General features: G+C 43.2%; 1 pseudogene; it reads left to right on the top strand.

The window, feature by feature from the left end:
• Positions 1 to 500: 500 nt before the first annotated feature.
• LOC144277864 (keratin, type II cytoskeletal 6A-like) lies at positions 501 to 11,676 on the top strand (annotated as a pseudogene).
• Positions 11,677 to 23,915: the final 12,239 nt, after the last annotated feature.

The following is a 23,915-nucleotide window of genomic DNA, read 5'->3' on the forward strand; positions in this document are numbered from 1 at the left end:
GTGAAAGGCAGCGTATTTTTTCTGAATTCACTAAACCAACACTTGCCAACAGGCTTTAAAAAGTCAGTGATCTGGATATAGAAAGGGTCTCACCCTAGGGCAAAATATGTCAAGGAATTTGAATGCTGTGTCATCGAAGTAAGATTCTGGATAATCTATTCTGGGTTGGTACAAGGAAAACACAAGTAATTTGAGGCAAACAAGAATTCCCAAAGACAACAGTACTGGTGCAGGTTTCTTAGCTCTTTGGGGTGTGTTTCAGGAAAGGTCAGTTTTTTGGCAGAGGGAAGAGGTGATGGCTCATTTAAGCCCAGGAATACAAAAAACGACACCTTTCTGCACTCCCCTGTTACCTAGGCAACTCCCTGAACAGATAAAAAGGAAGAGATTTGCACTGTCTTTAGAGGGACTCAACTGCTTTTGCCCTGGGACTTTCCTCTGGTAGCTCCCCCGTCAAGGTCTCCTTCTCTCTTCTCTTCTGCTGAAGGGGAGCTGCCGCTATGTCTCGCCAGTTTTCTGGCCAAAGCCTGGGAGGCAGCCTTGTGGGTTTCAGCTCCAGCTCTGCCCGTGTTAGTGGTGGGAACAAAGTCAGCTTCAGCACAGTGTCACGCGGAGGATGCACAGGCTCAGCCTGGAGTCCCAGAGGCTTTGGCAGTAGGAGCCTGCATAACTTGGGATGAAATAAAAGGATTTCCATTGGTGGATTTGGTGGCACTTGTGGAGGGTTTGGGGCTGGCAGCCACGTGGGTGGAGGGTTTGGCGGTGGTGCTGGGTCTGGGGGACAGTTCAGTGGTGGGCTCGGTGGTTGCTTTGGTGGTGGGGCTGGAGGAGGATTTGGTGGTGGATGGGATGGCCCTGGATTTCCTGTTTGCCCACCTGGTGGCATCCAAGAAGTGACCATCAACCAGAACCTCCTGACTCCTCTCAACTTGAAGATTGACCCAGAGATCCAGAAAGTGCGGAAAGAGGAAAGGGAGCAGATGAAGACCCTGAACAACAAATTTGCCTCCTTCATTGACAAGGTGAGATGGGTGGGGGAAGGGACACTATTGCTCCTAGAGACCCCACACAAGATCAGCACCCCCCCGCAGCCCCACTGCCTGTGACTGTACAAACACTTTGCAAAAGAGAGCCCCTTCCCCCAAAGAGCTTACACTGAAAATAGACGAGGCAAAGCGTGGGAGGGGAAGTGATTTGCTCAAGGTCACAGAGAAGGTTATTGGTAGACTAGGGAATTGAACCATGGATTGCTGCTCTACCTACCGGATCATTAGCATTGGTTACCAAGGCAACAAATTGTACGATATATTCCCTGCTAAATGTCATCTCCCATCTGGTCAACACCATCCATTCTTCTAATCCATTGGTGTCTCTGTAATGAAAAAACTCAAGTTTCTTTTGCCTATGACTGAGAATTTTGTCTGGAAAAAAATCCCTCCACAAATATTTGATTCTGCTGTTCAAGGAAGTTTTTTTCCTGTTTATCCAAGAGGATTCTGGAGCAGGGTTACTGAGTCATTGCTTTCAGGATAGTTGTATCAGGGAAAAGGTTAAACTCACTAGACCTGGTCAACAACAAAAAGCAAACAAACGAAAAAGAAAGATGAAAATTTTAACTAATCTTTTTCAACCACTCTCTTTTGGCTTTCAGGTCTGATTTCTAGAACAGCAGAATAAAGTTCTGGAGACAAAATGGAAACTCTTGCAGGAACAGGGCCAAGGACCCATTAAAAAGAACCTTGACCAGCTATTTGAGGCTTATATCAATGGCTTGAGAAAGCAGCTAGGTGGCCTGCTAAATGAGAGGAGACAGCTGGATACTGAGCGGAAGAGCTTCCAAGATCTGGTGGAGGATTTTAAGAACAAGTAAGGAAATAATAACGAAGTATAATCATTGCAGTCAGACTCCAGTCAGAGAGCTGAGAAGCCAATTGGAAATTTGCCAAAGTTCAGATTCTTTGGTTCTGGGGTTTGGTCTGGATCAATTTCTAATAATAATTAGAGCTGGTGGAAATTTTCTGAAGTTTGATTTTTTGATCAATTTTGATCACTCATTTTTACTGCTCTAAAAAGTCAAAATTTGAAATAATGGTGAAATTTTTACTGACATTTCAAATTTTGACTAAAAAAAAAGGACAAAATGGTCACAGAAATTGAATCACGTTTCAATCAGCTGTAGAGATGGTTTAACAAAACACCTTCAAAATTTGAAATGTGGATGAAATGTCCATAAAAATATCAAATGGTGAGAAAAGAAATTGTCAAAATGGTCATGAAAATTTCATCCTGTCTTTCAATCAGCTGTAGAAATGGTCATTTTTTTTCAAAATGTGATGAAATTTGTCATCAGAATTTTGAATTTTGACAAGGAAGGATAAAATTTTCATGAATTGTCTCAACTCATTTTTCTACCGGCACTAATAAGGTGAATGTGAATGATGGTTCTGATTGAAAGAGAATAATCTTCTTGCAGAGATTTATTATAACTGACCTGTTCCCTAATTAGGAATGGACTATTAAGATTTAATTGTATTCTATCTGTGGACAGATCCCACTCTAACTTGCTCTTGGGTAATTTGAAATCAGTCAGGTTTTACCTTTGTGTCAAGGCAGAAATGGAAGAAAATGGATTTCTTTGTGGGTGGGACTTTTGAAAGCAATTCGCCAAGATGGAGATTTAACAAAATCCCCTGCTCTCGGATGTGAATAATGTGGGATGTAATCTCACTGGTAGGGCCCTACCAAATTAATTTTGGTCAATTTCACAGTCGTAGGTTTTTTAAAATCATAAATTTCATGATTATTTGGGGTCGGGAAGGAATTATTTGGGGTCGGGAAGGAATTTTCCTCCAGGGCAGATTGGAAGAGGCCCTGGAGGTTTTTCGCCTTCCTCTGTAGCATGGGGCACGGGTCACTTGCTGGAGGATTCTCTGCTCCTTGAGGTCTTTAAACTACAATTTGAGGACTTCAATAGCACAGATATAGGTGTGAGGTTTTTTTTTTTTTTTTTGTAGGAGTGGTGGGTGAAATTCTGTGGCCTGCGTTGTGCAGGAGGTCAGACTAGATGATCATAATGGTCCCTTCTGACCTAAATATCTATGAATCTATGAATCTATGATTTCAGCTAGTTAAATCAGAAATTTCACAGTGTTGTAATTGTAGGAGACCTGACCCAAAAAGGAGTGCGGGTGGGGGTGTTTGCAAGGTTATTGTAGGGGAGAGTTGTGATACCACTACCCTTAGTTCTGCACGGCTGCTGGTGCCTTCAGAGCTGGGCAGCTGGAGAGCGGTGGCTGCTGGCCCAGAAGGCAGAGCCGCTGCCAGCAGCAGCACAGAAATAAGGGTGGTCTGGCATGGTATTGCCACCCTTACTTCTGCACGGCTGCTGGTGGGGTGCCCCCTTCAGATCTGGGCGCCTGGCTAATGACCGCCACTCTCTGGCCACTCAGCTCTGAAGGCAGCATTGAAGTAAAGGTGGCAATACCGAGATCCCCCCCTAAAATAACCTTGTGATCCCCCTGTAACTCCCTTTTGAGTCAGGACCCCCAATTTGGTCTCCCCTGTGAAGTCTTTATTGTATGTGGTGAAAGACCAGATTTGGGTGGAGGGATAGCTCAGTAGTTTGAGCATTGGCCTGCTAAACCCAGGGTTGTGAGTTCAATCCTTGAGGGGGCCATTTAGGGATTGGGGCAAAAATTGGGGATTGGTCCTGCTTTGAGCAGGGGGTTGGACTAGATGACCTCCTGAGGTCCCTTCCAACCCTGATATTCTATGATTTCACAGAGGTAGACCAGATTTCATGGTCCGTGGTGCATTTTTCATGTCCGTGAATTTGGTAGAGAGAGAATGGCAGAGAACGATCAGTTTGACTGGATGGGTTCCATGATTCTTGTTCCAGAGCTATGAGAAATCCACAAACATTCCTAGGGTCTAAACTTATGGGCTCACAGAAGTCAACAAAATCCTTTGATCCTTCACTGAACCTGTTCTCTCAGCTCACACGCATCCCTCATGCAAGTGCATGGACAGTGAGAAAAGTTTTCATCTCTACAATCCCACCATATTGGAGGATTTTAAATACAGATTAGACAAACATCTGTCAGAGGTGGTTTAGGTATACTTAATCCTACCTCAGCATGGGGAGATGGACTAGTCTAGATGACCACTGGAGGTCCCTTCTAGTCCTATACTTCTAGGATATTGTTACATATAATATAGAGAGTCCTTTAAAACAAAGCTGTACAAAACACTAGAAAATGTACAATTTGTTAAGCCATTTTAGGGGTGGCCCAGATGACCGGATAGGTGTTTGCACTGCTAAGTCTCTGAGAGATCATGATTCAATACTTGAGTGCAGTTATATCATAATAAATTGAGCTATCAGACATAGTATGGAAGTACTACTTTGTGTGCCTAATTTTGCAAACACTTGCTATCGGGTGCGAAGTTTGCTACCATGAGTAGCCCCACTGAAGTGAAAGAAGCTCCTCATAGAGGTCACATGCTACTCTTGGTAGTAAGTATTTGCATCATTGGACTCTATGTTGGGTTGGGTGTTTTAGAAAGATGGCAGAAATCAATGGCTCGTTTGGGAAGGCAAAATGTTGCTGTTTGTCCATAAATCCTCAAACATGGTGGTAGATTTTGACAAAGATTTCTGACCCATTTCCAGTAGCCTCTTTGTCTTGTTGCCAATGACTTAGGCAAGAATAAAAATAAGCAACTGGACCCTGTTTTTATTCCTTCCACTCAACAGGTATGAAGAGGAAATAAACAAGAGGACAGCTGTGGAGAATGACTTTGTGGGCCTGAAAAAGGTGAGCCAACCAGCGGGGTAAAAATCCACAGGAAGCTTTAAGCAATGAACAGAAAACGGTTGGGATTATTAGGAACTGTTTGTTTAAAACTGCCCCCCAAAGGGAGCATTAATAATTTGCTGATCATCAACAACCAATGACTTGATAAGCAATAACTGCTACAATTTTAAACTGTAATTATATGTTTAGAGAGAGCAGTTCTCTTGAGTCAATAATAACAGACCCCTGATAAGTCAGCTTTGATTGGATTTATTGAAGTAACAGTTAGTAAAAACAGCATATAAACAGAGAGGCAAACAGGTACTGTTGAAGACCTCCCCGGAGTTTGCAGATGGCCTGCATCCAGTCTGCAGAGGGTCTTACTTCTCCTATGATTTAGGAGCCACTATACCTTTGTTACCCATATTGTGTGTCTTCTGGTTCTTATCTATTTCCTTTTTTGCTGCGCACTTCTTATCTGAGGCTATTTTCAAAGTTCTTTGTTCCACTGCAGATCCTGTGGTTAGTACACTGCTGAGACAGCATATTTTGAAGACTGTTTTACGAGCTAAGAGTTGCTGCTCAGTAAAATCCCACTCTTTAAAGTTAGCTTCATCTTAACGGAGGACCACCGAGCGAATCTTGCTCCCCTACACACCTTAAGATCTTGGCCTTTCTTGAGTTTGGACCAACTTCCATTGGTGAGAGAAACAACACACAGATCTTCTTCAGGTCTGAGTCTCAGAAGAGAGTTCAGGTCAGGCTGATATAATAGCAAAATAGATCAGGAAAAAGGTCGTTAGGTACAAATGTTTCTACTGCTGAAAACGAAGTACACAAACTGTGTAGACCAGGGGTTGGCAACCTTCGGCAAAATGCCTTGCAGCCCATCAGCGGATTACCCTGATGGGCTGCGTGCCAAAGGTTGCCAACCCCTGGTGTAGAAAAATACACAACTTACACAGATGCATGCCTCTTTTATTTTTGCACAAGATTAGCCTTAATTGAATAGGTATTTTACTCCATTATTATTTTTTATTTATATTGCAATAGAACCTAGGAGCTCTAGTCCTGGCCCAAACCCCGTTATGCTAGGTGCTGTACAAACACAAGACAAAAAAATGGTCCCTGCCTCAAAGAGCTTATAATCAAAGTATAGTAAGACAAAAGAGTAGAGGCAGAGAGATAGATAGAGAGCACAAGAAAACAACGAGACAATATCGTATGAGTATGTAGTGAAATACCCTTCCTTCGTACCCAATTCAGCTTGTCCCAGCTCCAGGTTTACTGTAGGCAGACTAACATTAGAGACCATTTTTTGGAAGCATCACTAATAAAAGTGATTAGAAGTTTTTTGTCCAAACTTTTTTTGCCCAAAAATGCAGTTTTCGTCAAAACCGAAAAGTTTAGAAAAATGTGTCAATGTTGAGGAAACTTCGTTTTGAGTAAAAAATGAAAGAAAGTGTTTTGATGCCCAAATGTCCCAGTTTGATATTTTTGGAAAGGAGCATTTCACTTTTTCATTTAAAAAGTATTTTTAAAAGTTAAAAAAGATCAAAATCAGAAGAAAATGTTTCACTTTTATTGAGAAAACAGTTCAATTGACCCCAAATTATTATTCCCTGAGCTGTGCAGGAAATTTCAAAATTTCCTGGTTTCATTTAATTTCAGAGCAGGAAAAAATATCTTAATCATGGATTTTCCTGCAAAATGAATCTGGTTTCTGTCCAGCTCTAATTAGACACCTGAATTTATTAGCCTCAGGAGATGGAAAGATTCACTCTATTACCGATCTTTCCTTTAGGAGATGGATGCTGCCTACATGAACAAGATGGAGCTGCAAGCGAAACTAGACTCCCTGACTGATGAGATCAACTTCCTGAGATGTCTGTATGAGGTGGTGAGAAGGCTTGCTATTCTCTTGGTTGCCTGGGGAATGCAGCCCTAGAGTGCTAATTCTAAACAGCTGGATGGTACCATTAGGTAGCTGGGGATTGGGATATTTGGCTTTCTGAGGATGAATATTCCTCTTTAAAATATATTGATGTCAACTGTGTAGGATAGGGTTTGTGTCTTAGCAGCCTCTCTCCAATTTAAACTGAAGCAGCACCAGCGTCTAAATAGATTCTTAGTGTTTAAGGCCAGAAGGGACCATTGTGATCATCTAGTCTGGCCTCCTGTATAATATGGCCAAAGAACTCACCCAGAAAAGGTCTTTGTAAGCAAGAGCATCTCATATAGAAAGATGTCCGGTCTTGATTCAAAGACTTCATGTGATGGAGACTCCATCCCTAGGCAAGTTGTTCCAGTTGGTTAAATCATCCTCACTGCTATTAAAAATGTGAATCCTACCTCTAGTCTGAATGTGTCTAGTTTCACCTTCCAACCACTAGATCCCGTTATGCCTTTTGCTGTTACGTTAAAGAACTGTCTACTATCAGAAATCTCTTCCCTGTGAAGATACTTGTAGAGTGAGATCAAGACATCTCTTAAACCTCTCTTGGACAAAGTCTACTGACTTGGGAGGACCCAACTTGTGATACATTTAAAGCGGGGGCTGATTTTCAGGAAGTGCTTCTGAAATCAGGCCTCTTGAAGGTGTCTCATGCTGGGCACTCCAAATCACTAGGCGGTTCAGAAAATTCAGGCCAACCGCGCTAGTCATGGAGGATCTGAAATGGAGAAGGACTGAGAAAGAGGAACATATACAATGAGAAACACAGTGCGGCTAAAGCCCACGTTTATGGGACTTGCAGGAACTGTCTCAGATGCAGCAGACCGTTTCCGACACCTCCGTGGTCCTGTCTATGGACAACAGCCGAAACCTAGACTTGGACAGCATCATCCGGGAGGTCAAAGCACGGTACGAGGAGATTGCTCAGAGGAACCGAGAGGAGGCAGAGTCTTGCTACCAGTGCAAGGTGAGTCCTCCAGCATCTAGGGTCCTGATCATGCCTTGCATGAGAGCTTTGCCATTGGCTTCAGTGGATGCAGGGAGTTTGGATGCAAAATGCCATATGCCACTGGGCAAATATAAATCCAATGCTATCCTGTACAGCTGAGTAGCAACTGCCATCCACAGGGAGGATGCTCTGTCTTTTCACATGCAGCTTTGGCCAAGGCAAAGAGGCTGTCACCTCCCTGGTGCTGCAGACCAAGATGATTGCGGAGGTCTAAACTGTGATGGGAGTGGTGTGTGTGTAGGGATGGGGCTCCATAAGGTTATTTGCTCTCCCTCCTTTACTCATCTCAACACTGTGTCTCTGCTGCCATAGCACTTGCTCACAACTTGACTAAGCCGTGCACATAAGACGCAAGCGATCCCAGTTCGTGCTGTAGTGCAGTTCCACAGTGGGTCCTTAGATGGTTAGAACCCAAAGTGCCCCTTTGCCCAGGAACGTGAAGTAATGCCCCACTATTGCTGGCAGCCACAGGTGTGAGCATCCCTCATGCATTTCCAAAATGCAAGCTTCCTCAGTAGTAGCAATTCCCCCAAGTGAGTGGCAAAAGGAGAGGGCAAGGAAAAACAGCCGGTCCCATGAGTTATGAACCTCTGCTACAAATGCAACCCACTGGTGAGTGTATCCCACTGGGCTGATCCACAAAGGGTATGAATTGCCAGCTCCCTCACCCTCCAAGTTCTGCAGCTTTAGCTCAAGTAGCAGCTCATATTTTTTAGTTTTGGAGGTCCCCGGTTCAATCCCTGGTATGTCGACCAAGAGGACGGCCATCTCCCCACTTGGAATACTCTACTGGATTCTTCTGAACAGTGTCCTCTTTGGGAGATAACTCACGGGGTGATGATGGTTTGCAGCAAAGAGTATACACACTAGCCTTTGTCTGACACCACCTGGTTATGTTGTTTCTGAACACCAGTTTGAAGAGCTGCAGGTGACAGCTGGGAAACACAGAGACAGTCTACGAGACAGCAAGAGCGAGATCTCAGAGCTTAACCGGATGATCCAAAGGCTGTGGGCTGAAATAGAAAATGTGAAGAAGCAGATATGGCTTTTTTTCATGCACGTGAGTGTGAACCCGGGATGAATTCTTTTAGCGTTTCATTGGTAGATGTAGCGCTCATGAGGAACTTTCCATTGTAATGATTTTTCTATTAGAAAAAGCCCTTTTCATAAAATTTCAATTTTCTTTTGGAAGAATCAAAATGGCAGCTCCCCAGCTTCCTGCCAGGAAAGCTCTTGTTAATTTCACTTCCTGCCTGGAGAAAACAAATTTGACTAGAGCCTTCTCCTAAAATGGATTTTTTCTGCAAATCCCTTCCATGAAAAATTTCACATATTTGGCTTTTTGCCCCAATTTGGGACTTTTTAAACAAAAATACACATTTCCATTTTCCAGTTCTGTTCATGTCAGGAAGTGTCCTGGCTAAAGAAAAGCATTGAGGTCTGTCTGTCTCCCTATAGACTCAACAACAGCTAAGCGCTGATGAGTATTTAATATAATTTCTACGACAATACCCCTTGTCCTTCTAGTTTTGTCTAGTCTAGTTGCCTTTCTTGAGTGGTGACTACAATCTTGTCAATTCTTGTGATTTTTAATCACACATTGCATGGTATTTGGTCTTTTTTTAAAGCTCCAGCTCCTGGAATCAGGTGATGACATGAGGTTTTCAGCTTTCTTTTAAGAAAGGGCCTCATGATTGCAGAGACGAAGCTTGAACACTACAGTCTCCAAAACCAGAAGCCTGATAAAAAGAAGTCCCAGCTTATTTAGTATGATCTCATGATTTTATGGTGCCATGATTTCTGAACACCTGGGCAATACTGTGACTGCTGCTTTTATCAGATTGTGCCATGAGCTTCTGAAGAGTTTCATTTGTGGCCGGTTTTGGGATTTGGACCATGGTTGCAAATGAAAACCATTGTGGTGATCTCACTCTTGTTGCAAAATCTGAGCTAATGTTAAACTCCAGCAGCCTGATTCTCCCTTGTTCAGTCATTTATACCAGTGCACATGGAATGTAAACCACTATCATACCAGAATGGCAGTGGTTTACGCTCACTTTGCACCATTGTCACTGACATACACTACCGGGCAAAAGAGGATCAGGCCTGTGTTTTTCTGTGCTACCCTCAGCAGAATCCATCAGATGTTTGTCTTGCCTTGCAGTGTGAAAAGCTGCAGACCTCCATTGCTGAGGCCGAGCAGCAAGGTGAGCTGGTCCTCAAAGACGCCAAGGGCAAACTGGCTGAGCTGGAGGGTGCCCTGCAGAAGACCAAGGCAGACTTGGCGCGTCAGCTGCGGGAGTACCAGGAGCTGATGAACATCAAGCTGGCTCTGGATATCGAGATCGCCACCTACAGGAAGCTGCTGGAAGGAGAAGTATGCAGGTTAGGGCAATATAATGAGGACCAGATCTTTTGAAGTCAATGGGGAAACTTAGCACATGTCATACTCACCCTTTTAAAACAATGCCCCTAACTCCCTGGCAACTAAGAAGGCAGTCTGAATAATATTGGCATATTAGCATTTAGGACATGCTGCTGCTTTAAGAGCAAGAGGTGGTCTAGTCTAGTGGATAGGGCTCTGGGTAGGCACTCAGGCGACATGAGTTCTAGTCTGTCACTGATCTGCTGGGTGACCTTAAGCAAGATTATGTGCCTTTAGCCTTGTCTACCCTAATGCTGTAAGTCAGTCTAAGTTATGAGAGTTAAGTGATGTAACTTACATTGGTTTGAAGTGGTTCTCCACTGCACTATGTCAATGGGAGACACTCTCCCATTGACTTAGCTTCCTTCTCTCATTGAGGTGGATTAATTAATCACAGTGTGTGGTGAAGACCAGCCCCAAATTGTTTCACAGTTTAGCTTGCAAACTCTTTTGAGACAGGAACTGTCTACTGCTCTGTGTCTGTGCAGGGCCCTGATCTTGGTTGGGGCTTTTTGCTGCTATGGCAAAACAAATAATAGTAATGAAGAGAATACAGATCTTGTTTAATTGTACTGACTAGTTCCATCAATGCTCTTCCATTGAAAAATGCAGTTTTGTAGGAATTGAAATGTTTTGTGGAAGTGTGTTTTGATTTTGAGAATTTTTCAACAGGAAAAAGTTGGAATGTTCCCTTTTGATAGCATCATTTGGACTAATTTCATTTTGACTTTTAGATGATAGGAGAATATTAATTTTAACATTATATTACATTTAGTAGCATGTGTACAGAATACATATATTATAGTTAATATTTTAGTACAATACAAAAGTCAAAACAACATTGTTATGAATAAGTTTGAAATGTTTCTTTCATGGCAAATTTCAAAATTTCAGCTTTTCATTCTGAACTGGAATAATTTTTTACGCCCAAAACATTGGAATATCCTGCAGAATGGAAATTCCAGTTCCCGACCAGAAACTGACCCTGGCCTTCAGCAGATGAAATATCAATGATTGCAGGGTTCCTAGCAGTATAACGGCTCTGTTGCATGTGTAACCCTTACCACTTTCTTTCCCTTGCAGAATGTCTGGAGAATGCCAAAGTTCTGTGAGTATCTGTAAGTCGCTGGCACATTCATCTTGTTCTGTTAGAGGTGGTGTCCGGTTGTGGGTTGTGCGCTAGGACTCCTGGGCTTGCTTCTGGAATAACCAACTGCCTTTGTTTTCCTCCGCAGCCATGGTGGGTGGCAGCTTAACCTCTGGAGATGGACTTGGAGGTGGGATTTGCCTTGGAGTAGGAGGAGGCAGTGGTGGTGGAATAGGTTTCAGTTCCGGAAGTGGAAGAGGTGGATATGCCTTAGGTGGAGGATCCACCTCTGGAGGAGGAAACAATGGAGGCAGGGGAGGGTACGGATCTGGAGGCAGGTCCAGCACCATTGCGAAAACAACCATCACTTCCACGTCAGTGAAATCAACAAGCAGGAGAGTCTAGAAGATGGTGCCTTCTCTTATCATCTAATGGCTGCAGCTCAGCCTCTCCAGCCAACCCTGACAACCGAAAGAGAAATGAACGGTGTCCGTTACAGCTCAATAACCTGCTATGTATTGCCTCAAAGGGACCAACTGTCATGGTGACAACTGTCACCTAACCAGTTGTCATGGTAGTGACACCTACTCTCCCTCTAGGTTTAAGCCAGGTACCATAATCTAGTTAAAACTACACCATGAAATAAACTATGGTGGATAATGGTCAAGATTTTTAAAAGTGGCTATCAATATGGGGTACCTCCAACTCTGAATGACCAGCTTGAAATACTGTAAAGGGGCTGATTTTGAGAAAGAAGGGAGGACACACCCTCTAGAAATCAAGCCCCTTTAAGGTGACTCCGGTGAAGCATCAAAAACTGCAGCACACAAAATCTCTCGTCACTTTTGAAAACCTTGGCCAATCAGACAAAACATACATGCCTAGCTTAACTCCATAGACTTCAGAACCATCATACCAGAAACAGATTTGAGCCCAAGAGAGTGATATTCCATCAGCGACCTGTAGGGAAAAAATTCCTATGCAGTAATATTCAGAAAATTAAACACTTGTGCATATATCAAGAAAATGACTTTATCCCATAAAATAAATTAAATGGATTTACGACGTTAAAAATTTGGGCTGGATCCTGGTATAAATTGGTGCAGCTTCACTGAAGTCAGTGTTTTACACTAACTAAGGATTTAGCCCCTTTTTGAGTAAGGGCTTGTCTATACTTGCAGCTAAATCAGCACTGCTGTGATCGATACAGAGGTGTCGATTTAGCAGGTCTGGTGAAGACAGATTAAGTCAATGGCAAAGCGCTCTCCTGTCGACTTCTGTACTCCACCTCCCCGAGAAGCAGAAGGTAAATCAGCAGGAGAGCACTGTAGACACCGCTGTAAGTCGACCTAAGTGACATCGACTTCAGTTATGTAACTTAGCCCTGGTCTACACTAGGACTTTAGGTCGAATTTAGCAGCGTTAAATCGATGTAAACCTGCACCCGTCCACACGATGAAGCCCTTTATTTCGACTTAAAGGGCTCTTAAAATTGATTTCCTTACTCCACCCTTGACAAGTGGATTAGCGCTTAAATCGGCCTTGCCGGGTCGAATTTGGGGTACTGTGGACACAATTCGATGGTATTGCCCTCTGGGAGCTATCCCAGAGTGCTCCATTGTGACTGCTCTGGACAGCACTCTCAACTCAGATGCACGATTGTCTGCCGTTGCTCTGACGCAGGGAGGGGCGACTGATGACATGGCTTATAGGGTTGGCTTACAGGGAGTTAAAATCAACAAAGGGGGTGGCTTTACATCAAGGAGTATTTCAGGCAGGACTTCATGGAGGGTTCCAGTAAGAAATGATGCACCTAAGTTATTGTTCTTATTGGAACAAGCAGGTTGGTCTGGCCTCTGATTGATACATGGCTAGATTTACCTCACTGCACCTTCTCTGTGAGTGACTGTAGTGTGACCTAGAGGAATGAGCCCCCTAGACGGTGGGTGGGTGGGGGGGTTGCAAACGAGTACAAAACAAATCTGGTCTATTTCTTGTTTTGATCCACTCCATCTATCTTTTACATCTTTGGCTGGCAGCAGACGGTGTAGAAGGACTGCATGCCATCCACATCTCATGGCTGCTCGGCAGAAGATGGTACAATAGGACTGCTAGCCATCCTCATCTCTTGCCTGCCCGGCAGAAGATGGTACAAGAGGACTGCTAGCAATCCGTATCACCTGCCTGCTCACCATAAGATGGTTCAATAGGACTGACTGCAGGACTAAAGAGAATGACCTGACCAAGTCACTCCAAATTTAGTCCCTGCGCCCATGTCTGCCCAGGCGCTCCTGATCGACCTCACAGTGGCAACCAGGAGCACCTCGGACATGACGATGACGGCTACCAGTTCTACTGTACCATCTGCTGCCATAAGGCAATGGGTTGCTGCTGCTGTGTAGCAATGCAGTACCACGTCTGCCAGCACCCAGGAGATATACGGTGACAGTGAGCTGAGCGGGCTCCATGCTTGCTGTGGTATGGCATCTGCATGGGTAACCCAGGAAAAAAGGTGCAAAACGATTGTCTGCCCTTTCTTTCATGGAGGGAGGGAGGGAAGGGGGGCCTGATGACATGTACCCAGAACCACCCGCGACAATGTTTTAGCCCCATCAGGCATTGGGATCTCAACCCAGAATTCCAATGGGCAGCGGAGACTGCGGGAACTGTGGGATAGCTACCCATAGTGCAACACTCTGGAAGTCGACGCTTGCCTCGGTACTGGGGAAGCGCTCCGCCGAGTTAATGCACGTAATGCACTTAGAGCATTTTCTGTGCGGAACACACACTCGAATATATAAAACCGATTTCTAAAAAACTGACTTCTATAAATTCGACCTAATTTCGTAGTGTAGACATACCCTTACATAACTGAAGTAGCATACTTTAGGTCGACTTACAGCTTTAGGTTAGACCAGCCCTCAAACAAGTATTTCCAGCAGCTGAGAAATTCTACCCCATCTGATATTTTTCTCCAATGAGTTGATAAGCTTCACCAGCCTATAGTTCTTCAAAAGAAAATGTATAATATCTACAGCTAATTCTAGGTGTGCTTTTATGTAATGGTCATGAAGCAACTTTTGCTTGTCTTTTTTCAGTTCCTTTTCTTGCTGTGTGATGCATTGTATCTCATTGAACTTTACAGTAAGAAATACAATGGGTTAGTTTGGTTTTTGCCCAAGGAATTTATTATTGTTATTTATTACATTGTAATAATTATAAAGCCATTGAAAGATCTGAAAGCATTTGATCAACTCTGGTAGATATAGGCAGGAAATATTCATTGTTTTCCCCTGGACAAAATTTTTGAATTAAAACAAAAAGATAATTTTATATAAAAAACATTTCTACAAAGCTTTTCAAATTTTCATAACAAAACCAAACCAAAACCAAACAGAACCAAACCTCCCCTGCCCCAAAACCATAAAAAAAATTCAGCAATGGAAAACTGAAAACTTTCACCAGATTGGACAACATTTTTTGGTTTTACAGAAAATTTTTGCCAGATTTAACAATATTTTTCAGTTTGGGGTTATATTTCAATTTGGTAGGGTTTTTTTTTTTGAGGACCTACCTCTGAGCCCATTTTCTTTGCCAGCTAGGGGCTCCAAACTTGTTGAGCCAGATATGCTAGCTTGCTGCAACACAGACCCAGGGTCTGGACCATGCCCCCCAAAGCTGCAGATTAAACTGAAAACAGCTCAGCAAGTACTCCTTTCTCCAGCACCCAGACATCCATCTCTCAATGGTATCCAAACCCCAAATAAGTCCATTTTACTCTCTATAAAGCTTATACAAGGTAAACTAATAAATTGTCCGCCCTCTATAAAACTGATAGAGAGATATGCACGGCTGTTTTCTCCCCCAGGTATTAATCACTTACTCTGGGTTAATTAATAAACAAAAGTGATTTTATTAAGTAAAAAAAGTAGGATTTAAGTGGTTTCAAGTAATAACAGACAGAACAAAGTAAGTTACCAAGCAAAATAAAACAAAACACGCAAGTCTAAGCCTAATACATTAAGAAACTGAATACAGGTAAATCTCACCCTCAGAGATGTTCCAATAAGCTTCTTTTACAGACTAGACTCCTTCCTAGTCTGGGCCCAATCCTTTCCCCTGGTACAGTCCTTGTTAGTTCCAGCTCAGGTGGTAACTAGGGGATTTCTCATGACTGGCAGCCCCCTTTGTTCTGTTCCACCCCCTTTTATAGCTTTGGCACAAGACAGGAATCTTTTGTTTCTCTGGGTCCCCACCCCGCCTTCTAAATGGAAAAGCACCAGGTTTAAGATGGATTCCAGTACCAGGTGACATGGCCACATGTCCTGTGATACCCTAAGCCTCCATTCTTCCCGGCCTGACTCACACTAACGCAGGAAGGCTTGCAAGTAAACAGAGCCATTTACAACCAATTGTCCTAGTCAATGGGAGCCATCAAGATTCTAAACCACCATTAATGGCCCACACTTTGCATAATTACAACAGGACTTCAGAGTTATACTTCATATTTATAGTATTAGACACAAGAATGATACATACATACAAATAGGATGAACACAGTCAGCAGATTATAAGCTTTTTAATGATAGTTTACAAGAGACCTTCTGCATGAAGCACATTCCAGTTACATCATATTCATACTTATTAGCATATTTCCATAAAACATATGGAGTGCAATGTCACAGCGCTCTCCCAAGAATGGACATTTCCTGTGGAAAGAAACATTTGGATGAAAATGCCATTTTTTGTTATTGTTGAAAACATTGTATTGAATGAAATATGTCAACCAGCTCAAACATTAAAGGATCACTTTGTCCATTGCAGAAACGCATTGGCCTCAGGGTCAGTGGTCCCCAATACTTGATAGCAATTCAGAGTGGAGAGAGAAGGATTCAGCATTCAATAGAAATAACTGGGGAATTGAACTTAAGCAGAATGGAATGACCCAATGGGAATTTGTGACAGGAGACTGGCAATAACTTCCATACTCTTGTGGGGAAAGATAAAACCCTTGGGAGTTTTAGGTGCTCCTAGATTGCAGGTTGTCAGGACTTTGGGATAACATCTCATCTGATGGTGACACCTTGATGTCCAGTGACCATGGTGATGAGCATGTACAAATACAACAGGTAGATAAATTCCTATCCTGAGAGAGAGATCAAGATACCCAGATAGATGGTTTTCATTCATATCTATCTAGATTTGGCCTAGCTGATGAAAATAAAATCCATGCTATGGGGTCTCATGACACGTCTGAAATCACACCAGGGAGAAAATACTGTGTGTAGGGTCGGCTGCAAGGAGCTTGCAGGTAAGCAAGGGTGTGATCTGCATCCCCTTGCATGATGACCACTCAGCCCTGGTGCTCAGCAGCATGAAGGGGTGTTTGAGGTCCGGAAAAGGAAGAGGCACGTGCATTATCAGTGAGAGGAGAGCCATTGGCCGAAGACATTCCCATTGGGGGGCAGGCGAGGCTGCCTGAGGGCTTCCGATAAGGCAACCAAGTCGTTCTTCAAGCACAGTGGGGTCGGCTCGATTCCCATAAGGAGCACCCTTGGAGCCGGGACTGTTCCTAGGGAGATTACATGACTGAGAACAGTTTGAATGTATAATGATCCCTTCTGGCATTTAAAATCTACTGGGTGAATCCACCGGTGATGTAAACTGAAGCCAGTGGAGCTATGGCCATTTAGCTCAGCTGATGCCCGAGCCCCTGTGAACCTATGGATCTATCACTCAAGAGAAGAGTAAGTGAATTCCGGGCCGGCGGAAGGTGCTGCATGACATTTAAGTGTGAATTTCTCTGGTTATTCTAGAAACAGATGGCAGTGGCACAAGCATCCCCACTATGCCGCTTTCCTGACTCATAGAAACCACCCAGGTTGGGTGGAGTGGGGTGAGACAGTGACTCTGTTTTCCCCATCAATCAGATGCTCAGCCTCTCTGCTGAGACTGCTACATGTGTGGATAGTTGCTTGCCTATTGGAAGGTGCTGCTTGCCTATTGGAAGTTTATGGTAGTAGTGAAATAGTTCACTCAAGGAAGTACTCCCACTCAAGTGGGTTTTCCCAGCAAACCCATCATTTCATTAAATTCATCAGCTCACTTATTCTGCTCTGTTTGATCATATTGTGCAAGATGATGGATGCAGCAAAAACGTGACCCTGCCTTGGTGACGTTTTTCAATGCAGAGCAACCAGCCACATGTCTGGACTTTCACTTGGAAAGACCAGTTGTAGATTAAAGCAAAACAACCTTCCCTTCACCCCATTTAAAAAAAGAAGGAAGAGCACAGTGTGTGTGTCCCCTTTAAAACAGTCTTAGGTCATAGATTCCAAGGCCAGAAGGGACCACTGTGATCATGTAATGTGATCTCCTGTATAACACAAGCCAGAGAGTTTCCCTGAATTTATTCCTGTTGGAAATACAGCATATCTTTCTGAAAAACATCCAGCCTTGATTTACAAATTTCTAAGGATGAATGATCCACCGTAACCTTTGGTAAATTGTTCCAATGGTAAATTACCCTCACTGATAAAAATTTGCACCTTAGTTCCTAGTCTGAATTTGTCTAGCTTCAACTTCCGGCCATTGGATCTTGTTATACTTTTTGTCTCCTAGTTTGAAAAACCCTCTATCATCAAATTTCTACTCCCCATGTAGGTACTTATAGACTGTGATTGACTCACTCCTTAACCTCCTCTTTGATAAACTAAACAGATTGAACTCCTTGAGGTTTTTCACTGTAAGGCATGTTTTCCAATCCCTTAATCATTCTTGTGGCTCTTCTCTGACCCCTCTCCAATGTTTTAACATTCTTCTTGAATTGTAGACACCAGTACTGAACATAGTATTTCTTTAGAAGTCATACTAGTGCCAAGTCCAGAGATCAAATAACCATTACTCCTACTTGAGATTCACCTGTTTATATATCCAAGACTCACATTATCTCTTTTGGCCACAGCATTGCACTCGGAACTCATGTTCAGCTGATTATCCACTGAGACGTCCAAGTCTTTTTCATAGTCACTGCTTCCAGGATAGAGTCCTCTCTCCCATAGATATAACTTGCATTCTTGGTTCCTAGATGCATGGCATTACACTTGGCTGTATTGAAATACATATTTGCTTGAGGCCAGCTTACGAAGCGATCCAGGTTGCTCTGTATTAGTTGTCTTCTTCATCATTTACAGCTCCCCAGTCTTTGTGCCATCTGCAAACCAGATCAATAATGATTTTGTTTTCCTCCAGGTCATTAATAAAAATAATTTGCAGTGTTGTTGCTCATGTTGGTCCCAGGATATGAGAGACAAGGTGGGAGAGGGAATATCTTTTATTGGACTAACTTCTATTGGTGAAAGAGGCAAGCTTTTAAGGGTCACAGACCCGAAGAAGGCCTCTATGTAGCTCAAAAGCGTGCCTCTTTCGCCAACAGAACTTGGAACAATACAAGATATTGCCTTGCCCGCCTTGTGTCTCTCATTGATAAAAATAGTCATTAGTGTAGGGCCCCAAACCAATCCCTGTATGATCCTACTAGAAACACACAAACTTCACTATGATTCCCCATTGCCAGTTACCTTTTGAGACCTACCGCTAGCCAGTTTTTAATCCATTTAACATGTGCCATGTTAATTTTGTATGGTTCAAGTGTCTTCATCAAAATGTTGTGCGGTACCATCTAAGTATATTACATCAGCACTATTATCGTTATCACCGAACTTATGATCTCATGAAAAAAGAACTTACTTCACTTGAACTGGACCCAAAATGGCAGCTGCCTTTGCCAGACTCCTCTACATTGAAAGGTGCAGTACATAGCAATAAAACTTCAAGTGATATGTTGCTACCTAAAGGTATATGTTGAGAACTCCAGAGGTGTACTGGGGCAATTGTAGAAGGGTATGTAGCCAGGGAATAATTCACCTCTATTATTAGTATTGTTGTTGGTTGTTGTTACTGTAAGTGCTATACAAACACGGAGCAAACTGATGGTCCCTGCCCCAAACAGCTTCCATTAAGTCTCTTGGGGATGCAAGATAATCCTCAGTGGGTCCTCCTGTCTTATTTTCAAGAGTCAGGCCATGAAAAGGACGTGATCCCATTACATGGCCTGTTACTCTCTGAAACCGTAGTAGCTGCAGAATACAGGATGGAAGGTCTCAAAGCAGCCAGAAGTTGCTTCGGTGAATTTGACCAAGATAGGGACCATGATAAAGTAGATGAGCTCTTCAGTGGATTAAGTTTAATAACACTACCGGCACTGATCTCCTCGCCAGCACTGGCTGCTTCAGCTTTCTTGGTTGTTTGCGTTGTGTCTGCCTAAGCAAACTTTAAGTCCTCCAGAGTAGGGGAGCCTGACCCTGCTTCCTGTTAAATCAATGGCAGTTTTTGCTCTGGGATCATGGAAGCAAAAGCAGGGACTGCTTTTTGACTTGGGTAGGTTGGAAAGCACCCCGGGTAATATATATAAAATTGGTGGCAGTGGGTGCACTGGGATTGTCTGAAATTAACAGTGGAACTTTGGTTGGCAATGAAAATTCTCCGTTCTGCAAAAGGCCTTTGAATATTCTCCAGTTAATGAGTAACAAATAATTGAATCCAAAGCATTTTGAATGATGCCAAGCCAAGGAATGATCTTCAGAAGTTACCTCAGTTTTTGCACTTGCGAATGCATGTCAGTGACACTTCGCTGTGTAAGGAAATGATCGTCCTCACAAATGAGACAATGCTGGATTCTCATTAAGGCCCATTTCCAGTGCTTTGGCAATGCAAAGTAAATTGTGTGTCTAGTGGTAGGCAGAAAAATGAGAAGCCGGTTAAAGTCAGCTGAGGCTGGTCCTAAATGTTTGAGTTTGGGATTAGAGCTGTGGGACATGGAATTTTTGGTGTGCTGGCAATGCCAAAAAATTGGGGAAATTTTTTTTTGTGTTGACCCAGAACAAACTTTTTCCGAAATTTTTGGTTAGTAGAAAAAAAACACACCAAAACCTGGCTTGGGGTTGAATGTAACCTTTTGCTTTACCCGACAGGAAATGTTTCCTTTTGATTTTGAGCATTTTAAAATCTTCTTTTTAATTTTTAAAAATCACAGTGGAAGGAAATTTCCAAGCCGAAAGTCATTTCAAATCACAAGATCAAAATGTCTTGTTTTGAAAAGGTTGAAATGTTTTTATTTTTTTCTGTTCTCTCTTCCCTCCCCCCCCAACTAAAACAATTTGGCAAATTTGGCACAAATAGGTGAAATGTTTCAGTGTCGCGAAATCTGAATTTTTTTTTTTTTTTTTGCCAATGAGGATAATGTTTCGCTACTTTCCAGGAGGGTTGTGAGGATTAAACTCATTCATGCTTGTGAGATGCTTGGTTGATTTGGTGGTCAGGGCTATGTAACTACTTAGATGGCTATTGTCGTCCAATCAGCTGTGTTGCACAGCAAATGTGGTTATAAGTGAAACTCAGGGTATCTGATTGAGATAGTGCTACATAGATTCATAGATATCAAGGTCAGAACGGACCATTATGATCATCTAGTCTGACCTCCTGCACAACGCAGGCCACAGAACCTCACCCACCCTCTCCTGCGATAAACCTCTCACCTATGTCTGAGCTATTGAAGTCCTCAAATCATGGTTTAAAGACTTCAAGGTGCAGAGAATCCTCCAGCAAGTGACCCATGCCCCATGCTACAGAGGAAGGTAAAAAAAACCCAGGGCCTCTTCCAATCTGCCCTGGAGAAAAATTCCTTCCCGACCCCAAATATGGCGATCAGCTGAACCCTGAGCATATGGGCAAGATTCACCAGCCGGATACCCAGGAAAGAATTCTCTGTAGTAACTCAGATTCTACCCCCCTAACATCCCATCACAGGCCATTGGGCCTATTTACCATGAATATTTAAAGATCAATTAATTGCCAAAATCATGTTATCCCATCATACCTTCTCCTCCATAAACTTATCGAGTTTAATCTTGAAGCCAGATAGGTCTTTTGCCCCCACTGCTTCCCTTGGAAGGCTATTCCAGAACTTCACTCCTCTGATGGTTAGAAACCTTTGTCTAATTTCAAGTCTAAACTTCCTGATGGCCAGTTTATATCCATTTGTTCTTGTGTCCACATTGGTACTGAGCTTAAATAATTCCTCTTCCTCTACTTACACACTAGGAGACAATGTAAGTTTTCCCTCACTGTTAACTCAAACGAACCTTGGTTACATCCAAGCAGATTTGCCTTTGTTTCGCCTCTTTATAATAAAAGACATGATGAAGAAGCAAGCCCTTTCCCTGCATTTCTGCCTGGGCATTTCTCCATACTCAGCACAGCTGATACAATGATGTAGTTTCGGTTTGCGAAGTTGGAGCTTAGACTGTCTATCAAGTTTGAACTGGATGAGGATGATTGATGATAAGATCATGCTTTAATTGCCTGACTTTGGCTGGAGACAGTGCTGTGACTCAATCCGTGTGTTATCTGAGTGCATTCAGTGATTGAAATTAGGACAGCGGCATTCAGCTGACTTAACAACTCCCCTCCTGTCGTAATGGAGCTGGGCTGTGAGATTTTATGATAGTGTATTTGGTAATCGTCAGAGGAGCCAGAGCAAAAGCATCCCGGTTGTTGTATCTGCAAGAGCATAGCACCTCCGTGCACTGTGAACTACTATGCATGACAGCGGAGTGAATTAGATTGATCAATAAAACTGGAGTGCTTTAGTAGATCTATTGTATGGAGAGTGCATTGGCTGTGGCTTGTTGTGTGTTTGGTGCACCTTTAAAGGGGGAGCAGGCCCACTCCCCACTGCAGGGATGGCAGTGTTTTGTGTTTAGATGCAGCCTGTTACAAAGGAGTGAGACACACTGTGCTCTCTCTCTCGTGGAGACCTGGGCTAAACTTTTCAAAAGGGTCACATTTTCCAAACTTTGACCCGGGAGTCCCACGTTCCGAAGGACTTAGGCCTTTAGGAGCCTAATTCACACTCTGTGAAAGTCGGCGAGAGGCTCCTGAGTGCGGCCGTGACTTCTGAAAATCAGGACTTAAGGCCAGATTTTCAAAGGTATTTAGGTGCCTCAGGATAAGTGCCTAGTGGGGTTTTTCAAAAGTGCCCAGGTGCCTGACTCCAATGGTGGTTTAAAAAATTCTGCCCTATGACTTGTTTGTTAGTGAAGGTTATTTGTTAGTGAAGGTTGACTATCAGAAAGAAATTCATTGAATAAATTGCTGAACAAAAAATTGGCAAAATTAGTCAATGGGTATATTTGATCAATAGTATTTAACCAGTTAAAATGATGTTTGTGTGACACTTTTATTTATGTTTATAATTCTCTGTCTTTCTCTCTCGCTCATGAGTTAGCCAGCTGCTTTACAATACTCAACAGCTGTATTGTTTATTAGCTAGACAGCACCATAGGCATGCATGGACCTTTATAAACAAGGCCTCTCTGGTTGTATGTCCACACACATCACCCTAGCATCTGAGTACGTCTACATAACAATTAAACACTTGTGGCTGGCCTGGGTCAGCTGATGCGGGTTTGGGGAGCTTGGGCTGAGGGGCTGTAAAATTGCTGCATAGTCACAAGGGGTGTGTGTGTGTGTGGGGGGGAAGGTGCCAGAGCCTGGGCTCCTGTCCGAGTGTCTACACAGCAATTTTTAGCCCTGCAGCCCAGGCCCCCATGAGTCCAAGTCAGCTGACTTGGGTCAGCTGCAGCCATGCTTTGGGGCTTTTATTTCAGTGTAGATGTATCTTGAGTGTCCGCTGACACTTTTCAGGGGGATTTGCTCTCCTTGTTGATCATTGCATTTCTCATCCATGTTGCTGCACTTGTTATTCATGATACCAGATAATCAGCAGATTCTAGGATTGCAGATTCTAGGATTCACCTCTGCAGGAATTAAGGTCACGGGTAACAGAAGCTCCCATTACGAGCGATTTTTAGGAAGCTTCAGGGGTGAAAAGCCCAAATTCATCCTCTCTTGTAAAAGTCTTATTTTAATGAGACGATGCAGAGCCTCCTCCAATTGCAATATGCTCAGCTCCCGCTTTGGATTGGGCAACCGGTTCTCAGAAGCCAAAGGCAATTTTCCATGGAGAAAGCAGATTTAGGGTGTAATCATAGGTGTGTGTGTGGGGAATTGTGAAAGCTGTGCTATTATTTGGCATCCCCTAAAACGTTTGCCTGCCATGGGGCTTTACGAGGCAAGTTCCAGATAAAGCTACAGATAAAAGGTACCCATCCAGAATAAGGGGGAAATTAATGATTCACTGCATCATTTAAAGAGAGATCAATTCAGACACCCTAAAAAAGTGCAAGGCATCTTAGTCAGCGAGAGTTACCAGGAGGCGTATGTGACATTGTTCTTGTTTTGTTTTTTCCCTTCTGCATTGCTGGGGCGTGTGACTGGGTAGGGTCATTGGCCAATTGAAGATCAAAATCTGTCAACCACACCAAGCTCAAGAACACAATAAAATCATATCCTCTGTCACGCCCATGCAAACCCAGCCCATCTCCAGAAGCAGCTAAAAGGGAGCATCCCCGGTGCTGGATTCAGAGGGACTCACTTCCCTTCACTCTGCACTCATCTTCTTGCGCCACAGCTACGGTGATTCTTCTCCTCTTCATCTCCTACTCTGTGTAGAAGGAGCCGCC

Source organism: Eretmochelys imbricata, chromosome 20, assembly GCF_965152235.1.
Source record: "Eretmochelys imbricata isolate rEreImb1 chromosome 20, rEreImb1.hap1, whole genome shotgun sequence".
Classification (NCBI taxonomy): domain Eukaryota; kingdom Metazoa; phylum Chordata; order Testudines; family Cheloniidae; genus Eretmochelys; species Eretmochelys imbricata.